The sequence below is a fragment of the Somniosus microcephalus genome, chromosome 24 (assembly GCF_052327205.1).
Source record: "Somniosus microcephalus isolate GS21.2 chromosome 24, FLI_Smic_1.0, whole genome shotgun sequence".
Lineage (NCBI taxonomy): Eukaryota > Metazoa > Chordata > Chondrichthyes > Squaliformes > Somniosidae > Somniosus > Somniosus microcephalus.
In genome coordinates this window covers 38,732,158-38,743,317 of record NC_141010.1, presented here as the reverse complement: position 1 = coordinate 38,743,317, position 11,160 = coordinate 38,732,158, and positions in this window count along the sequence as shown.

Below are 11,160 nucleotides of genomic sequence, written 5' to 3'. Positions count from 1 at the left end.
TGAAGAGTTCACCCACAGCTTCCTCGCTGCTCGGGGATCACGTCAGGTAAGCAGGTTGGGAGTTGTGTCAGCATGGGATGATTTCTTAACTTGACAGCTGTAAATGTTTTATAAAAGCTCCCATTTCATGGCTGTTCACTTTCCAAGGTCAGAAGCTGTTACTTACTGCATTTGGAAGACAGATTGAGCTTTATGCAGGTTATAAGTGTTTGGAGCAAACTCTCTATCCAGTGTCACCTCATTGGAACAACCTCTCTCACCATTGACAGATCGCTTCTGTCATCTCAACCTCAGCTGCCATCTATTCCATCAACATCGGTGCCCTTGATACTTTCTCACCTTGGTCCTCAGAATCCCACCACGATCAGCCCAACACCAGCAGCACCAGGCACGCCAGCAGCACCAACAACACCAACCTTCTCCGCAATCAACTGACGCTGTACAGGACACAGGGCATCAGCACCCAAACACATTGCTGCCTGGGACTCCAGGAATGGCCTCACCATGGCTAGATTAACTTCGCTTGACGCTGTACACCCTGACTGCCACATGATGCGCCAGGTTGGCACTACCCCACACCAACACCATAAAGAATCCCTACAATGCCCAAGCCATTCCTTTCACACTCATCACCATTGCTGGGGGTACCGTTATGTCTCACTATTCACTGCAACTCACTAAGCCACTTCCAAAGATGCATACCAACCTGTCCAAGAAGGCAAAGTGTTGAAAATAAAGATTTCAATGTTTGACAGCGCATTAACAGAAACTTCATATGAACATTGGCTAAAACACCTAAGTGCCAACCCTTGTATGTTGTTAGTTGGTATGCTTGCACTAGGACGAGGGTGAGTGTGAGAGGTGGCTAGTAAGATGGGGAAGTGATAATGTAGATAGAGAAGGATGGGTGGAGGTGCGAGGTAAGTTGGTGTGAGTAAGGATGTGCAGGAGTAGGGTTGGGAAGACAGAGTGATGGGGATGTAATGAGTGGCACAGGAGGATGAGGTTGAGTGTGACTTTGCAGTAACGTTTCGTGATCATCTGAGATCATTGAAAGGTTTGCGCCACTGCAGCCTGGTCCTCCTGACGACATCCCTGCTTGTGTCCTCCTGTGCAATGTGCAACCAGGCTGCATTGGTCTCCTGGGGAGGTCTCTTCCGCCCATGGGAAGGGAATGGAACCTCCCTGCGTGCTGTGACTCCCTCCATAAGCATACTGAGGGAGTCATGGGAGAGCCTGGGTGTAGCCGTGCACCTCTGTGTAGTCATTGTCAGTGTTTACAGCACCTCAGTGCTGTAGAACACAGACAGCTCAAATGTCAAAATAAATTTGCGCATGGTCCCTTTAAGGAAACCGGCTGATGGCGTGTCATCAAGTGATTTCATCAGACCCGCTTCCTTCAATTGACCGGGAAACGCGCCGGGCGAGCCTAACAAGCCCAATCAGCGTAAGATCACTTTGGACAGCAGGCTGGAGCCAGCAGCGGGATCACACCCCGCCACCGACCCTGGCCACAGCAGATTCGCTGAGGTAGGGGAATCACAGCCATGAAGTTACTTCGACCACACCTCGCTCGCCTCTGACCTCTACCACAGAGAAGGGCAAAAGCAGAACACCATCACCTCTAACTTCCCCTCCAAGTCACACAGCATCCTGACTTGGACGTAAACCACCGTTCCTTCATCGTCGTTGGGTCAATATCCTGGAATTCCCTACCTCACATCAGCAGCACAAGGAGTGGAGCAGTTCAAGGACAAGGACCACTGCCACCTTCTCAGGGCAACTAGGGATGGGCAATAAATGCAGTCATGCCAGTGTTGCCATATCCTGAGAACCAATAGAAAAGCAGGGATTATAATGAGCTGGGCTTACTGGCTCAGTGCATGCTGTATTTACAATGATTGGCTGCAGAACTCTAGGGTTAGCAGATTACCTCATGTAATTCATTTTAGCATTCAGAGCGGGAAAAATGAATACTATTTAAGTCCATAGCTTCAAATTCTGAGTGCGTTAAATATTTATACCTCACAATAGTTAGATACCTTTTTCAGTATGTCTTCTTATATAATGTAAATTACTGTAAGGTTGAATTTTGAATGACATTGCATTCACACTGAAAACTTCACTCTCCCTTACTTCGAGTACAGATAAAGCTTTTCACTTCTTTGGATGAATACTGTTCTCGTTATGCTGCGTGATGTCAGTGCTGAGGGAAAGGAACATTTGATCAATTTTGCCACCCACGATCAGGATCATGCACTACCAGGTCAGGTGTTACCACAGCCACATATAGAATAAAAGCTCCTTCTACCCAAGATGCCTTAATCCCAATCTTAAAAGAGCTCATCCTACTGCAACAGTGGGACATTTTCATTTCCCAGACTAACCCTGAGGTTAGAATTCTTCACGGCATTGCAAGCAAGTTTGTGAAGATTTCTTCTGTTTTGTGCTCTTGGCAAAATCAGAAATGTTTCTTTTAGAAAATTTAATTAAAAATACCGAAACAGAAGAAATCTTCCGAAAGGTAGTTTACAATGTTGCTACAAACAGGAACCAGAGGAATTTCTCTACTGTGGTTTCTCTGGATAGGACTGAGTAAATGCAAATTGGTGGAGTTTTGTGATGTAGCTTAATGCCTGCTAGACATTGGGATCTGAGAGCCTTGAAGGATTTCTTCTATTCATCCAAATTTATATTAGAAATATTGACAATTGGTCATTTGGAGGATAGTCACTCAAATTGCTCTCCTCTTGGTCACTGAAATGGCATCAGTTGCCCCATCAACCTTGAGTATCAGCAGCGAAGGAGCTGTACTTATTAGGGATAACATAATGGCAGTAGAAAAAAAGGACATAGATATCAGCAAGATAAAAATAGAATCCATGTGGATAGAGATAAAAGATAATAAATGATCAATCACACTAATAGACCTGGGGGGAAAATTCAGTATCGCCCCGTTTGGGGCGCCATTATCGGCCGTGCGCAAAGTTTAGCGCCTGGCGCTAATTATCGCCTCCGACGGCAAACTTGGCTTTTATCGCCCCTGGAGGTGATTGGAGCGCTAAATCAGGCACTTCACACCTGTCTTAAGGCGCAAAGGCCGAGGAGCGAGGCGCTACCTCAGAGCGCTGGCGAAGCGAGGAAGGGCAAATCAAAATGAACCTGCAAAGTGCTGCTCAGTACCCAAAACTCCTTCACACAGCGTTGAATCTCTCCAGGAGTCTCTCTCTCTCTCTCAGAATGCGTGGTGCAAAAATGTCACCGACAAAAAAAGGCAGGAAGCGGTCACCTTTAAATAGCGCTCCCCCAGTCCCTTTCTGACTGCAAAACGCTCCCCTCAACCTGTCGTTGCTAGCGGCAGGCAGTAAGGCAGGGGGCGCCACTCAATATCCGGTCCAGGGCACTAACAGGGCATTGCGCACTCGACTGACGTCACGATCTGCCGGCGCAGGAGATCGTGGTGGTAGCGTTTAGCGCCGCCGCAAAATGTCTAGTTAATTTCGCGAGCGGCGCAAACATCGCCGCGCCCGGGCGCTAGTAGCTTGGTATCCCATTAGCGCCCTCTTAAGGCACTAACGGGAGGCGCAAACAACTGAATTTTTCTCCCATAGTCTACAGACCACCTAATAGTGGAAGGGAGGTGGAGGAAGAAATATACAGACCAATTAGAGAAACGGGTAAAAAACATAGAATAAAATTCATGGGGGATTTCAACTACCCTGGTATTAATTGGATAGAAGAGGCAGGTAAAGGGGATAAGGGAATGGAGTTCCTACAATGTCTACAGGACTCCTTTCTAACCCAATATGTAAAAAGCCCAACAAGGAAGGATTCGCTATTGGATCTAGTAATGGGCAATGAGCCACAGCAGATAAGAGAAGTAAAAGTAGGGGAACATCTAGGCAATAGTGACCATAATATAATATGCTTAAAGATGATAATAGAGAAGGACATAAGTATGACAAAAAACAGGTTAACAGCTTAGAGAAAAGCTAATTTAGAGGGGCTGAGAATAGAACTTGGGAAGATAAAATGGGCAGCAATATTGGCAAATTCAAAGAGGATAAAACCCCTAGTCTGGATACATCCGTGCATTTTAAAAAAATCTAGGGAAGAAATGGCAGAGGCATTACTACACATATTTAATAATTTGTAAGAAAAAGGTGTGGTGGCAGAGGACTGGTGGATAGCTAACGTAATTCCTATATTTAAGAAGGGGGATAGAACATATCCTGGGAATTATAGACCAGTCAGCTTAACATCGATGGTAGGAAAAATAATGGAATCCCTACTAAAGGAGAGAATAGAAGAATATCTAGAAACAAAGGCCTAGAAATTCAGTTGCGTTCGCCAGCCGTTAGCGCCATAAGAGGGGTAGATTTCGAGCGCTAGGCACTTAGCGCCCGGGCGCAGACCGATCTGCGCCTACGCCCAACTTCAGTTGACATTTAGCGCCGGCGCAAAGTGTTTGCGCGCGCTCAGCTGCGCGCGCAGCTTATGATGTCATTTCGTCGTGCAACGCCGTTTGTGCGCCCCAAACCGGAACTTCAGTGGCGCCCGCCCAATGTGGGCGTGGCGCTGTTAAGAACTGTGAAGTGGAACGCAGCAGAGGCCCTGCGGGCCTCGGGGAGCGCTAATTAAAGGGCACTTAGACTGAACTATAAAGGCCAGCCATTTTGCTGCAATGACTTTAGTGCTACGGATTTCTGGACAGAGACCAAGGAAGAGACCTTACTGAATTGGGCCAACATAGGAGAGGTATTTTTGGCTTCTGGCCAGAGCTTGCAAATTTGTTTCATTGTGATTTCACTGTTTGCAAGTATATTATGGGGGCTGCATCGGGTTCCAACCCTCAGTTCCAGCATTATGTGCGAAGGGCTCGCAGACGCTGTGTGAGGGGGCCAGCCATGCCGCGACGCAGAGGGGCCATCAGGCGTCGGCAACGTAGGCCTTACCCACTCAGGGAATACCGCCAGCAGGTGTCCTATCTCACCATGACTGCCACGCAGTGTGTTAAGAGGCTGCGCTTCAGAAGGGAGGTGGTTGCAGAGATCTGCCAGCTGCTTCACAGAGATCTGCGTCCACAGCTGATGTGCAGGGCGTCTCTGTCGGTGGAAGTGAAGGTCACGGCGGCTCTGAACTTTTATGCAAGCGGCTCCTTCCAAGCCGCTGCTGGGGACATAGCGAACATCTCCCAGTTCGCCGTGCATCGCTGCATCCGGCAGGTCACCGATGCCCTTTTCGCAAGGAGACACCAATTCATCTCCTTCCCCATGACCCTAGAGAGGCAGGAGCAGCGTGCAGTCGGATTTACGAGGATCGCCGACTTCCCCATGGTGCAGGGCGCCATTGACTGCACGCATGTGGCTATGCGAGCACCTATTGACAATGCCGAGGATTACCGCAACTGGAAGGGCTACCATTCCCTCAATGTACAGCTGGTGTGTGACCACAGGCAGCGCATCCTAGCTGTCAATGCCCGCTTTCCAGGAAGCAGCCACGATGCATTTATCCTGCGCCAGACTACTGTGGCTGACATGTTCCAGGCACAGCCTCCCCCAAGAGGATGGCTTATCGGGGACAAAGGCTATCCTTTGTGTACATGGCTCATGACCCCGCTCCGCGCGCCCAGGACCCCTGCTGAGGAGGCATACAACGAAAGCCATCAAGCCACAAGGAACATCATAGAGCAAACGATTGGCGTCCTCAAGCAACGGTTCCGCTGCCTGGATTGTTCCGGCGGATCTCTACAGTATTCGCCAGATAGAGTCTCCCAGTTCGTCGTCGTTTGCTGCATGCTGCACAACCTGGCTATCCGCAGGACTCAGGCACTGCCACCTCACGTTGGACCACCACCTCAGGAGGACGAGCAGGAGGACCATGAGGAGGAGGAGGAGGAGGAGGAGGAGTACCAGCCCAGGAGGGAGCCACAAGGTCCAAGGGCCGTCCGTCGGCGGCTTATTGAACGACACTTCTAGGCCCCCTGTCAGGGAATGGCTTGTGGCAATGAACGCGCCTGAATGCAGCCGCTCCGCAAGCCCTCAGCCGGTTAACGCAACAACCACTTGAAACATCACACATGGACAAGCTGAATAAATAAAAAGCTTTATTGAACAAACTCAGGGCCCTTCCCACATGAAACCCAAAAACAGACAAGACCCCCAAAAAACAGTCAAAAACATATCTCACTCCCACAACCTGGGGAGGAATAACAAAACTTGTCCATCCAAATGGCCTTCATCCTCGGCCTTACCAAGACAAACCCCCCCATAGAGAACACAAACACCCCCATATAAAAAAACATTTGCCTTCATCTTCGGCCTTACCAAAATAAACCCCCCCCATAGAGAACACAAACACCCCCATATAAAAAAACATTTGCCTTCATCTTCGGCCTTACCAAAATAAACCCCCCCCATAGAGAACACAAACACCCCCATATAAAAAAACATTTGGCAACACACTCTACTTTGTGTGCCGAGAGGGCGAGTCCTTGTCCAGGCTTTTCCGGCCCCTGGCCGACCTGCTGCTCCGCCTCAACCTGGGCCCTGTGGGTGTTGCAAGGCTGGGGGAAGGCTCCTGAGGGGCACAATGCATGACGGCAGATGCCCTTGGGGGTCGGCCTAGACGAGCTCCGGCCCTGGAGGGGCCGGCTGCTGACTGCTGCAGCTGTGGCTGGGCAGCATCAGTCTCTCCAGCAGCTCGTCGCAGCTTTGCTGGGGGAGTGGCAGTGGCGGCTGCAGCAATGGGGGCAAGCTGGCTGATGCCAGGCGCTCGCTGGTCGCCAGAGACACTGGCAGTCGGCCGGGCTGGCACTGCAGCAAGCGCAGCAATCTGGTGAAGGCCAGACCGCTGTGCTGCAGCAGCGCGGCGGGTGCCCTGGCGATGCGTGCGTGACACAGCGAGTGTGGCAGCAGTGAGTGCCCGTACTGCCCTGGTCTGTGCCCGCATCAGACCAGCCAGTGACTGCACGGCACCACTCATCAACTCTGCACTCGCTGCCTGTGCTGCCCTGAAATCGGCCCGACTCACGTCCTGTGATGCCCTGAATTCTTCGTGACCCCTGGCCTGTGCTGCCCCGAATTGTTCGTGACCCCTGGCCTGTGCTGCCGCGAGTTCTTCTAAACCCCTGGCCTGTGAGGCCCCGAAATCGGCCACACTATGAGCTAGGGACTCAATGGCCTCAGGCAACCGTCCCACAACCCCCATGAACTCGGTGTGCCGATGATCCGAGTCCGCGGACATTTGATCAAGGAGGCGCACCTCCTGGGCGAGGACCGTCTCCGGACTGGAGGCCGGACTCTCCCTCTGGGGAGAAGGCCGCCGAGCTGCCCGACCCTTCCCACGTGGCTGGACGCCACTGGGCCCAGCAACTGCACTCCCCTGCAACACTTCCCCCCTCTGGGGAGAAGGCCGCCGAGCTGGCCGACCCTTCCCGCGTGGCAGGATGCCACTGGACACAGGAGCTACACTCCCCTGCAACACTTCCCCCCTCTGGGGAGAAGGCAGCCGTGCTGCCCGACCCTTCCCGCGTGGCTGGACACCACTGGGCACAGGAGCTACACCCCCCTGCAACACTTCCCCCTGGCTCTCCTCCAGGCAAGACGTGTCCCCTCCATTGCCATCCCCTGGCGCGGATGAGGGTTCCCCCGATGTGCCGCCTTCCACTTGCTCCTCGTCGTCCTCCTCTTCCGAGGGACTGACGCTCGCAGCCTCAGGGACCTCCTCCTCACCAGCTGAAAGCAGGAAGGCACAAGAGTAGCTTTAGAGTGAGGACAGGGCGTCAGCGAGGGAGGCATGAGTGGTGGCATTATGCGCATTGGTCGGACAGTGGCAAAGGATGTAGATCTGAAGCGCAAGGGGAACGAGAGAGGTCCAAACGCTCATGTCCTTACCATTGGGGCCCAGCACAGGGTCGGCATCTCCAATTGCAACGGAGCCAATCACCCGGGCACCCATGAGTCGACCCACGCGCTCCTCCAGGTCACTGAGCTCCTGGAACTGGGCACGGCCTCCCCCGGTGACAGTCCGGCTCTTCAGATTCTGGGCCAGCTTGGCCTGCAAGAGAAAGGATGGCCTCTAAGTACAGTGTGGTGCCCTGTTGTTGTGTGCACTGCCTCCCATGGTCGAATAGCTTGGCCAGTGTGGTGCCCTGTTGTTGTGTGCACTGCCTCCCATGGTGGAATAGCTTGGCCAGTGTGGTGCCCTGTTGTTGTGTGCACTGCCTCCCATGGTCGAATAGCTTGGCCAGTGTGTAAAGTGCAGAAAGTGCTATTGATGTTCATGCCAGTGCCATAGCTGCTGGAGGAGGGCTGGCCATTAGGCCTTTGAGGTCCCTTTGCCCATAATGTGAGGTGCACATGCAACGATGAGGAGGACAATGGAAAGGGTACTCACCCTGACCAACCGAGTGAGGTCGTTAAACTTTTTCCGGCATTGGTCACCAGTCCTGGGGACATCGCTGTTGGCTGTGACCCTCTGGGCGATTTCCCTCCAGGCTCTCCTGCACAGCCTCTTGGGAGCCTTCTTGCCACTGTCCGGGCACAAGATATCTCTTCTCTTCTCCAAACCCCTAAGCAGCACTTTCAAATCATGGGCAGAGAAGCGCTGCGCTCGCTCACGGGCCCTCTGCATCGTTGCTGGCGCTATTTCTCTCCAGCAGCAGTGTTTAGGCCTAGCTGGAGGGCTGCAGTATCCAGGGCGTGGCAGCAGACCAAGTCGACCCTTCCCCCTTTAACAGCTGGCCGGCGCCAGGGTGTCTGCTGTCAATCAAAACATGACCGCACCTGCGCTGCGCCCGGCCTCGGCGGTATCAGTCTGCACCGCCGGCTTAGCGCCTAAAGATAGGGGTGCAACGCCAGTTTTAGCGCTCGAGCAAACTCCTTGGCCAAAGCTACTGAATATCGGCGAAGTGGCCTCCACTTTCCGGCGGGCGCAAACTTTAGCGCCCGCCCGACTTTACCGCCCCAAAAGTGGCTATACTGAATTTCTAGGCCAAAATGTATAATAATGAATAGTCAGCATGGATTTCAAAAGGGAAAATCTTGCTTGACCAACCTCATTGAATTTTTTGAAGAGGTAACAGGGAGAGTAGACAAGGGTAATGCAGTAGATGTAATTTATCTGGATTTTCAAAAGGCCTTCGATAAGGTACTCTACAATAGACTGATGAACAAGGTCAGAGAATGCGGAGTCAGGGGACAAGTAGCAGAATGGCTTGCTAGTTGGCTTCAAGACAGAAAGTAGAGAGTGGGAGTAAAAGGTAGTTATTCACAGTGGCAGAAGGTGGGTAGTGGTGTTCCACAAGGATCAGTGCTGGGACCACTGCTGTTCACAATTTATATTAATGATTTAGACTTTGGAATCAAAACACAATTTCTAAATTTACGGATGATACCAAATTGGGGGGGGGGTAGTCAATACTGAGGAGGACTGCAACAAATTACAGGAGGACATTAATAAACTTGCAGAATGGGCAAATAATTGACAAATTAAGTTAACACAGATAAATGTGAGGTATTGACGGCTGAAAATTCAGTAGCCTTAGCGCCTCATTTGAGGCGCTAGAGGGCCTTGCGCCGGAGTTATGGCCAGTAGTGAAATTCCCTGGGGCCCTAAATCGGCGTTGCTCTGGTAGCACTGCGCCGGCACCGATGACGTCATCGGTGTGCGCAGCGTCCCGGTTGCCGTGGTAACCCGCCCGAACTCCGAAATTGAGTTGCGGCCGCCTCGCCCGTGGCAGCCGCAACCAGCGTTTTGTCAGAGGTGCCTTACTGCAGTTAGCGCCGGCGCATTAAAGGCCCTGCGGCGGCCGGCTGCTTTCCCGCCGGCCGCCTGCCCGCAGCTCCCTCCCCGGACTTCTCTCCCCCCCCCCCCCCGGAACAGATGCAAGCCCGGCACTTGTCTGAGGTGCCGGGCTCATTTTTAAGCAGATTTGCGCGGGCCGCGGCTGGGTGCAGGCAGCTCCTCCTTAACGGAAGGAGGAGGCCTGCACTTCCCCAGCCTGCCGCACCGCATCGGGTGCCGCAACGCCGGAATTGCGGCGCGAAACGGCAGTTAGCGCCCTTTTCCAGGCGCTAAGACCCTTCAGTAGCGCCGGCAGCCGTTTGGGCGCGGCGCCACTGAATTTTTGGCGCGCGCAGGGGACTTAGCGCCGGCACTAATTTCCGGCGCTAAAGCCCTGGCTAAGCCAAAACCCAATTTCTAGGCCTATATTTTGGTAGGAAGAATAGGGAGGTCAGTTATCACTTGGAGGGTGCGAGTCTAGGTGGGGTAGAGGAACAAAGTGATCTCAGAGTACAAATACACAAATCACTAAAAGTTAGCAAGGCCATAAAAAAAGCAAACCAGGCACTAGGGTTTATTTCTAGAGGGATAGAATTGAAAAGTAGGGAAGTTATGCTAAACCTGTATCAAACCTTGGTTAGACCACATTTAGAGTACTGCGTACAGTTCTGGTCGCCATATTACAAAAAGGTTATAGAGGCACTGGAGAGGGCGCAGAGAAGATTTAGAAGGATGATACCAGAAATGTGAGGGTATACATATCAGGAAAGGATGAACAGGCTGGGTCTTTTTTCTCTTGAAAACAGAAGGCTGAGGGGTGATCTAATAGAGGTCTTTAAAAGTATGAATGGTTTTGATAGAGTGGATACAGAGGGAATGTTTCCACTTGTGGGGAAGAGCATAACTAGAGGCCATCAATATAAGATAGTCAACAAGAAATCCAATAGGGAATTCAGAAGAAACTTCTTTACCCAAAGAGTGGTGAGAATGTGGAACTCGCTACCACAGGGAGTGGTTGCAGCGAATAGTATAGATGCATTTAAGGGAAGGCTGGACAAGCATATGAGGGAGAAGGGAATAGAGGGTTATGCTGATAGATTTAGACGAGGAAGGATGGGATGAGGCTTGTGTGGAGCATAAACGTCGGCATGGACTGGTTGGGCCGAATGGCCTGTTTCTGTGTCGTATATCCTATGTAATCCTATGTAATCCTATGTAGTACAGAAGCTGGAACTTGTCATCAATCATATCAATGTTCTATTCCATGTCACTGAGGCACAACCTACGTGGCACATGTGACTGGAAAACAGTGCAGAACAACATGGCAAATGGTGATCAGCCTACAAAATAAAAGATCCCCCAGATTGACGTCAG